Source organism: Podarcis gaigeae (genome assembly GCF_964106915.1).
Source record: "Podarcis gaigeae genome assembly, chromosome: 16".
Lineage (NCBI taxonomy): Eukaryota > Metazoa > Chordata > Lepidosauria > Squamata > Lacertidae > Podarcis > Podarcis gaigeae.
This window is the reverse complement of record NC_139693.1, coordinates 17,960,729-17,970,357: the sequence shown is the minus strand read 5'-3', so window position 1 is coordinate 17,970,357 and position 9,629 is coordinate 17,960,729. Positions and strand designations below refer to the sequence as shown.

Sequence of the window (9,629 nt, the reverse complement as noted above, 5' to 3'; positions counted from 1 at the left end):
GAGATGACGCTAAAGGCTAATGCCAAAGTCATGATGGCTAGCTGCAGAAGGCTGGCTGATGCAAGTGGGGAATTTGATGCCAATCAGCCAAATGCTCAACTCACAGTAGCCTGTGATACTGCCATGATTCAGAATGAAGCAGACCGCCAGGGTGATAGCTGCATGGGCAAGGGGGAGTCTTCACAGACGTCATCCCAGAGTGCAGTGGAACCACCAGATGGCGCCAAAGCTTTGAAGGCAGTGAAATGCTACACGTGTGGACGTCTAGGCCATATGAAGAGGGAATGCAGATATCCCAGGGCCAAGACAGAGCAGCGCAGCGAAAGCTCATCGCGTGGAAAAGGCCGAGGCAAAGGCAAAGGTCCGGTGTCCAGGACAACGCAGCACAAGGCAATGGTCTCACGCTTCACTCCAAAGGTTGCAGAGGTCCAGAAGACGTCTAGATCTTTCTTCGTTGTTGATTCGGCTGCAACGCATCACATGTGCAACGATAAGCGACTGTTCGTGTCTTTTACACCGCAGGAAGGTGCGATTCACCAGGCGGATGACCACACAATCCCCAGTAAAGGCTACGGAACTGTTGTTCTTCACAGTTTGGACTTATCGATACAGGATGTGCTTTATGTGCCAGATGCCAAGCATAATCTGCTCAGCGTTGGACAGCTGAATGAGCGGAAAATTGACGTTTCCTTTAAGAACAAAAGGTGCATCATCACAAAGAAAAATGATTATGTATTGCATGCTGAATATGTTGATCGTTTGTATGTTTTGTATTTTGATGATGTTGTGCAGGATGACACTTGTTGCATTGCAGGTTCTAACAAAAGTTTGCATGCAGAATGTATTCACGATTTTCATAGAAAATTTGGTCATTTGCATTTTGAGGCAGTATCTAAAATGCCTGCCTTGGTTGAAGGTATGACTATTAAACCCTGCAGGTACCACATGAAGTGCAAGGCATGCGCAGCAAACAAGGTAAAAATGGCTGCGAAAGGTAAGGTGTCTAGTAGGCAAGCTACAGAACCATACCAGGTTGTTCATGCTGATTTGGTTGGACCACTAGCGCCCTCTTTGGGTGGAAACAGGTACTTCATGGTTCTCATTGATGCATTTTCCAGGTATATTTATGTGTACAATCTCAAGCAGAAATCAGAGGCTTTTCCTAGGTTCAAGGAATTCTGTGCTTGGTTGGGAAATGTGCATGGTAAGAAGGTAAAGACTCTTTTCAGTGATCGCGGGGGAGAATTCACTTCTCAGCAGTTTGAAGCTTTTCTGACTGAGAAAGGAATTCAACACGATTTGTCTAGTCCTCGCTCGCCATGGCAGAATGGACTTGCGGAACGAGCAAATCAGACATTGCTTCAAGGGTTAAAAAACCTTGCTGCATGATGCCAATCTTCCAGAGAGTTATTGGGCCGAAGCTCTCTCATGTTTCACTTACAGTTATAATCGCAGGTTATCTTCAGCGATTGGTTGTACCCCCTATGAGAAGATGTTTGGCAAGAAGCCATACATCAAACACATGAAAATTTTTGGTTCTGACATGTGGGTTCACTCACCACAAAGCTCCAAGTTAGACAAGCGTGGATTGCATGGTATCTTTCTAGGTTATCAGAAAGGGTCTTACAGAATAATGATGACTGACTCTAAGGCAATTAAGCTCACAAGAAGTGTTGAGTACAATGCCAAGTGGGGGGAGAATGTGGGAATTTTCCAATGTTATCCTGATGACAGTGATGAGACTGAGGATAATCAAAAGCAACCACAACAACCCACACCCACTGATGAAGGTTCTGATTCTGAGTCTGAAACTGAATCGGGTGATTCAGAGGATTTCAAGAGTGCGAAAGCCTCTATGCGACCCTCTGAAAGCTCTGATCAAGAATTAGAGGAACCGTTGTTCACAATAGGTCACTTTTCTCCTAAGAAGGAAGAGGAGAGTGTTGAAGACTTAAGGCTAATTCGCAGGTCACAGAGAGCAACAAAAGGCAGACCTCCAAAGAGATTTGCTGATGAGTTTGCTAAGATAGCAGTAACAGCTGTTAAAAGCTCCAAGAAGGTATTTGAACCTTCAAGTTTCCAAGAAATCCAGGATTTGGATTCAAAGGAAGCTGAGCCATGGTTAAATGCCATGAAGGCTGAGCTTGATTCCTTGGAAAGGAACAAAACATGGGACCTTGTTCCAGTAGTTCCAGGAATGAAACTGCTTGGAAGCAAATGGGTCTTCAAAGCGAAGACAGATCAAAATGGCAAGATAGTCAGACACAAAGCCAGATTGGTAGCCAGAGGTTTTGCACAGGTACCAGGTGAAGACTATCACGAGACCTACTCACCCACCGTGAGGTATGAGAGCATTAGGCTTATGCTCAAGCTAGCTGCAGAAGAGAATCTACACATTAGTCACCATGATGTGAATACAGCTTTTCTGTACGGATCTCTAGATGAATCACTTTATATGCTTCCACCTGATGGCGTACAGGTAAAACAGGGATTTGTTTGTGCTCTGAAGAAGTCCCTTTATGGTCTCAAACAAAGTGCACGGTGTTGGCACACAAAACTCACTGAAGTATTGTTTTCTCTAGGTTTTAAGCAAGGGAAAGCTGATCCATGTGTATTTGTCAAAGAGGAGGGGCAAAAGAAACTGTATTGTTTGTTTTATGTTGATGATCTTTTATTCTTTTGGAAGGATGTCACAATGTACAATAATGCCCTAGCTCAATTGAAAGAGCACTTTGACATGAAAGATCTTGGTGAGGTAAACAACTACCTATCTCTGGAAATAGAGAGAGATCAAGATGGTAACATTCTAATACACCAGTCACGTAAAATTGCTGATGTGTTAAGCAAACTAAACCTGATGGATGCTAACCCTGTGGACACACCGATGACAACAGGTTATCAGGTAGATGACACTGGAGAAGCATTTTCTGATACTACACTGTACAGAAGTGTGCTAGGCAAGCTAAACTTCATTGCCAGATGTTCAAGACCAGACATTGCTGTTAGCTGTAATTTGCTAAGCAGACAAGTCAACAATCCTACTGTTAAGGATTGGAAAGCTCTGAAACGCATAGCGCGGTATTTGAAAGGCACTATGCATTACAGACTGAGATTTAACAATCAAAAGTCTGGTGGTCTTGAGATATTTGCAGATGCAAGTTTTGGAAGTGACACTACAGACAGGAAAAGTACGTCTGGAGTTTGCTATAAGTACAATCAGGGTCTATTTGATTGGTCATGCAAGAAGCAAACAACAGTTAGCTTAAGTACTTGTGAAGCTGAACTGAATGCACTGTCTTATTCACTTAAGGATTGTGAATGGTTGTTACGATTGTGCAAAGACATGAAAATTCCTGTCAAATGTCCAATCCAGGTTTACCAGGACAACAAAGCATGTTTGGCTTTGCTGAATTCTGAAGGTTGTAAGCAAAGCACGAAGCACTTGCAATTGAAGTTGCAACATGCTGGAGAACGTATTCAAAAGGGACTCGTAACGGTGTCCTATATGCCAGGTAATGAAATTCCTGCTGATGTATTGTCCAAGATTGTATCAAGGGATCAACACTGTACCTATGTGCAGAAGTTGGGTTTGTACTGATATTGTACGAACACGCTGCCCAGTGATGTTCACAGAAAGGGGGAGGATGTTGGTTTCTGCTTCCTTCACTGAGCAGCGAAGTGCTTGTCACAAGACAATGTTTACATTCCGCAGTCAAGTGCTGTTGGGTTTTCTCACGGGAAAGGAGACTGGATGTGACGTACACTGGTTTCCTGTTTTTCACTGTTCTTTGCAGTTCAGTGTGATTCTCTCCGTGCTTTAGAGGAGAGAGGATGCCTTTCTCTGCTCCGGCAGAGGGAAAATGTTTTTCTGTAAATTACCAGCTTTGAAGTGTAAATAAAGTAATATAGAGCATGTTGGCACGTACTTTTCATCATTCCGCTGTGCACTGGACACTGCTTATCTCCAACAGAATGAACCTCTCATATGTGGGGCAACTACATTGTACAGTGGTACCTTGCTTTACAACCAAATCCATTCCGGAGATCCGTTTGTAAACCAAAACAGGTTGATAATAATAATAATAATAATAATAATAATAATAATAATAATAATAATTTATTATTTATACCCCGCCGATCTGGCTGGGTTTCCCCAGCCACTCTGGGCGGCGTCCAACTGAATATTAAAAACAGTACAGCATCAGACATTAAAAACTCCCTTTAAGAGAGCTGCCTTCAGTTGTCTTTTAAAAGTAAAATAGCTGTTTATTGCTTTGACATCTGCTGGGAGGGCGTTCCACAGAGCAGGCGACACTACCGAGAAGGCCCTCTGCCTGGTTCCCTGTAACCTTACTTCTCGTAATGAAAGAACTGCCAGAAGGCCCTCGGCGCTGGATCTCAGTGTCCGGGCTGAACGATGGGGGTGGAGATGCTCCTTCAGGTATACAGGACCGAGGCCGTTTAGGGCTCTAAAGTCAGCACCACCACTTTGAATTGTGCTTGGAAAGTACTGGGAGCCAATGCAGATCTCTCAGAACCGCTGTTATGTGGTCCCGGCGGCCACTCCCAGTCACCAGTCTAGCTGCCGCATTCTGGATTAACTGCAGTTTCCGGGTCACCTTCAAAGGTAGCCCCACGTAGAGTGTGTTGCAGTAGTCCAAGCGGGAGATAACCAGAGCATGCACCACTCTGGCAAGACAGTCCGCGGGCAGGTGGGGTCTTAGCCTGCGTACCAGGTGGAGCTGGTAGACAGCTGCCCTGGACACAGAATTAACCTGTGCCTCCATGGACAGCTGTGAGTCCAAAATGACTCCCAGGCTGCGCACCTGGTCCTTCAGGGGCACAGTTACCCCATTAAGAACCAGGGAATCCCCCACACCCGCCTGCCCCCTGTCCCCCAAAAACAGCACTTCTGTCTTGTCAGGATTCAACCTCAATCTGTTAGCCGCCATCCATCCTCCAACCGCCTCCAGGCACTCACACAGGACCTTCACCGCCTTCACTGGTTCTGATTTAAAGGAGAGGTAGAGCTGGGTGTCATCTGCATACTGATGAACACCCAGGCCAAACTCCCTGATGATCTCTCCCAGCGGCTTCATATAGATATTAAAAAGCATGGGGGAGAGGACGGAACCCTGAGGCATCCCACAAGTGAGAGCCTAGGGGTCTGAACATTCATCCCCCACCACCACTTTCTTGACACAGCCCAGGGGAAAGGAGTGGAACCACCGTATAACAGTGCCCCCAGCTCCCAGCCCGTCTAGACGGTCCAGAAGGATGTTATGGTCGATGGTGTCAAAGGCCGCTGAGAGATCCAGCAGAACTAGGAAACAGCTCTCACCTTTGTCCCTAGCCTGCTGGAGATCATCAGCAAGCGCGACCAAGGCAGTTTCAGTCCCATGGTGAGGCCTGAATCCTGATTGGAAGGGATCTAAATGGTCCGCATCCTGCAGGCGTGCTTGGAGTTGTTTGGCAACCACCCGCTCAATCACCTTGCCCAAGAATGGTAAATTTGAGACCGGGCGATAATTGGCCATATTGGCTGGGTCCAAAGATGTTTTTTTAAGAAGCGGTTTAATGACCGCCTCTTTCAGCGGGTCTGGGAAGGCTCCCTCACAGAGGGAAGCATTCACTACCCCGCAGAGCCCATCGCCCAGCCCTTCCTGGCTCGCTTTTATCAGCCAGGATGGGCAAGGATCAGGGAGACAGGTGTCGGTTTCACTTGTCTAAGCAGCCTGTCCACATCCTCGGAGGTAACAGATTGGAATTGATTCCATGTAACAGGACTAAACAGAACTTTAGCACTCTTCTGCCCTGGCCCTGCTCCCACGGTGGAGTCTACCTCCCTCTGAATCTGAGCGACTTTAACTGCAAAAAACTTTGCAAAAGCATTGCAGGAGATCTTGGGGTCCCTACCAGGCCCCGGTGGTACAGGTGGTTCTGATAGATTGCGAACCACCTGAAAAAGTCTGCTGCTGCTGTTTTCTGCAGATGCAATGGAGGCAGCGAAGAAGGCCCTCTTCCCCGTCGCCATTGCCACTTGGTAGGCTCGACGTTGAGCTCTAGCCCATGTCCGGTCTGATTCAGAATGAGTTTTCCACCACCGGCGCTCTAGCCGTCTCAACGATTGTTTCATCACCCTCAGCTCCGGGAAAAACCACGGGGCTGTCCGGGCTCCATGCAATCGGAGAGGGCACTTCGGAGCCAGACAGTCAATTGCCCTGGTTAACTCCGCATTCCAGCGGGCCACCAGGGAATCAGCTGAAAGGCCATCAACTTGGGATAAAACATCCCCTACCACTCTCTGGAAGCCAATTGGATCCATTAAGTGGCGGGGTGGACCATCCGAATCGGTCCATCCGAATCAGACCATCCGAATCGGTCCCTTGGGTTGTAACCAAGGCGCGCTTTCACCACAGGGGCCTCCCCAATTTTTTTTTCATAATCTAAAAAAGTGGGTTGTAATCCAAAAAAAGGTTGCAAACCGGGACACACACTTCCAGGTTTGACTTGTTTGTAATCCAAAATGTATGCAAACCAATATGTATGCAAAGCAAGGTACCACTGTATATCCTTTCATTCACCACTCACCTCTTGGAGTTTGGGCTGGCATTTCTGGACTTTTATACTAATGTGCCAGCCCAAATTCTCCTCAAACAATACAGTGAACCATTTTGAGACTCTTTCAAAGAACTTACGGATGCTTCCAAGGATTCCAGTGCCTCCATGAAGATAGATGATTCCTCTCCTGTTCCCAGCAGCTGGTGTCTTGGGCCAGTACACCCTCACTGGCACCCCATCAAAAACCAGGTCCTTTCTGATCAAGTTTAAGTCCTTCCTTGTTGGTATGGCATCGTACGCAGCCCTGCAGATGACATATCTATGGCAAATGCCCAGTTTTTCCAGAAACGCTCCCTGTTTAAACCAAAACATTCAGCATTTATGATCAGCCTTAGATAGTTTTGCATTCAAAAAACATATTTTGCATATATGCACTGCCTGTAGAATGAACCTCTCATATGCGGGGCAACTACATTGTACAGTGGTACCTTGCTTTACAACCAAATCCATTCTGAAGGTCCGTTTGTAAACCAAAACAGGTTGTAATTCAAGGCGCGCTTTCGCCACAGGGGCCTCCCTGAAAAAAAATTTCATAATCCAAAAAAGTGGGTTGTAATCCAAAAAAAGGTTGCAAACCGGGACACGCACTTCCAGGTTTGACTTGTTTGTAATCCAAAATATATGCAAACCAATATGTATGCAAACCAAGATACCACTGCATATCCTTTCATTCACCACTCACCTCTTGGAGTTTGGGCTGGCATGAATCTCTCTCTCTCTCTCTCTCTCTCTCTCTCTCTCTCCCTCTCTTTCTCTCCCTCTCTCCATAAGAATGTAAAAAGAGCCTGCTGGTCCCGGCCAATGGCCCATCTCGTCCAGCAGATTATTCTCACAGTGCCTGTGGGAAACCTTCCAGCAGGATCTGAGCACAGGAGCCCTCTCCCCTTCCCCTATCTGGTGTACAGAAGCTTTGCTGCCTTGAGCTGTAGAGGCAGAGCATAGCCATGCTGGCTAGCAGCCATCCATAGCCCTCTCTTTCGTTAATTTACCTTTGGATTCACAGTGCTTTTTTCTGGCGGGGGACACAGGGGTACACATACCCCTAAACATTTTCTGAATCATTGTACTTTTGTCCATTTACTGTATTTATTTTTCCTGATTTGAACTATTACATGGTGATTTTCTTGAGTCAAAATGAGAGTTGTCTATACATTTTTTTTTCTTATAGAAAAAAGCACTGGGCATCACTGCCCCCTGTGAAAGAGACTTCCATAGTTTGAAAATGTCCAGTGCGAACAGGTCCCCTCTTATAGCTTTCCTGAATCTTCCAACATTTAGTTCTAGTGTCATGAGACAGGGAGAAACATTTTTCTCTATCCACTTTCTCCATGACATGCACAAATTTTATAGACTGCTATCATGTCACCTGCAGCTTGCCTTTCTCTAAACTAAAAAATCCCAAACACTGCAGCCTTTTTTAATGGGGGGGGGAGTATCACCCCAACCCCTTGATTGTGATATATGTAAAACAAACTTACCAGTTCAAGGAGATATTCCAATGCAAAAAATAAAAAATATAATTTTCTGCCGCGGGTGATTCCTGGAGGAATGTGGGTCCTTGTAAAATGATAATAAACTGCCCGTGCAAACAGCAAAGAGTGAATGAAAATGATCATATAGAATAGCAGCATCCACAGAGTTCCACCAAACGCCATTTCCCTGCAGCTCAGAAGCACAGAGGTAGGCACCTCCCCTTTGACCGATGCCAAGTGGCTTTTATACAAGTCTCCAGCATATGCAAGAGAACATCCTCGGCCAAGAAGAGGTGCATGGGATTTCTATACTCTGAAGGCCAATCAGATCAGGGCATGCATCCTTCTTTTATCTAAAATATTTTTCCTGCAACACGCCTTCACAAATTGTTCTTCACAAATTGTTCTCATTAAAACGTTCTTCAACACATCTTCACAAAGCGTTCTCATACTTTGGCCTCAATAATAATAATAATAATAATAATAATAATAATAATAATAATAATTTATTATTTGTACCCCGCCCATCTGGCTGGGTTTCCCCAGCCACTCTGGGCGGCTTCCAACAGAGATGAAAAATATACTAAAATGTCACATATTAAAAACTTCCCTGAGCAGGGCTGCCTTCAGATGTCTTCTGAATGTCAGGTAGTTGTTTATCGCTTTGACATCTGATGGGAGGGCATTCCACAGGGCGGGCGCCACTACCGAGAAGGCCCTCTGCCTGGTTCCCTGTAACTTGGCCTCTCGCAGTGAGGGAACTGCCAGAAGGCCCTCGGAGCTGGACCTCAGTGTCCGGGCAGAACGATGGGGGAGGAGACGCTCCTTCAGGTATACTGGACCGAGGCCGTTTAGGGCTTTAAAGGTCAGCACCAACACTTTGAATTGTGCTCGGAAACGTACTGGGAGCCAATGTAGGTCTTTCAAGACCGGTGTTATATGGTCTCGGCGGCCGCTCCCAGTCACCAGTCTAGCTGCCGCATTCTGGATTAGTTGTAGTTTCCGGGTCACCTTCAAAGGTAGCCCCACGTAGAGCGCATTGCAGTAGTCCAAGCGGGAGATAACCAGAGCATGTACTACTCTGGCGAGACAGTCTGCAGGCAGATAGGGTCTCAGCCTACGTACCAGATGGAGCTGGTAAACAGCTGCCCTGGATACAGATTTGACCTGTGCCTCCATGGACAGCTGTGAGTCCAAAATGACTCCCAGGCTGCGCACCTGGTCCTTCAGGGGCACAGTTACCCCATTCAGGACCAGGGAATCCTCCACACCTGCCCACCTCCTGTCCCCCAAAAACAGTACTTCTGTCTTGTCAGGATTCAACCTCAATCTGTTAGCCACCATCCATCCTCCAACCGCTTCCAGACACTCACACAGGACCTTCACCGCCTTCACTGGTTCTGATTTAAAAGAGAGGTAGAGCTGGGTATCATCTGCATACTGATGAACACCCAGCCCAAACCTCCTGATGATCTCTCCCAGCGGCTGCATGTAAATGTTGAAAAGCATGGGGGAGAGGACAGAACCCTGGGGCAC

The 9,629-nt window shown here is 46.5% G+C and overlaps 1 long non-coding RNA gene across 1 annotated transcript in view; it reads left to right on the top strand.

The window, feature by feature from the left end:
• LOC310834302 overlaps positions 1–9,629 on the top strand; it is an 81,080-nt gene that overhangs the window by 51,090 nt on the left and 20,361 nt on the right. The gene's annotated exons all lie outside the window — the stretch shown is intronic.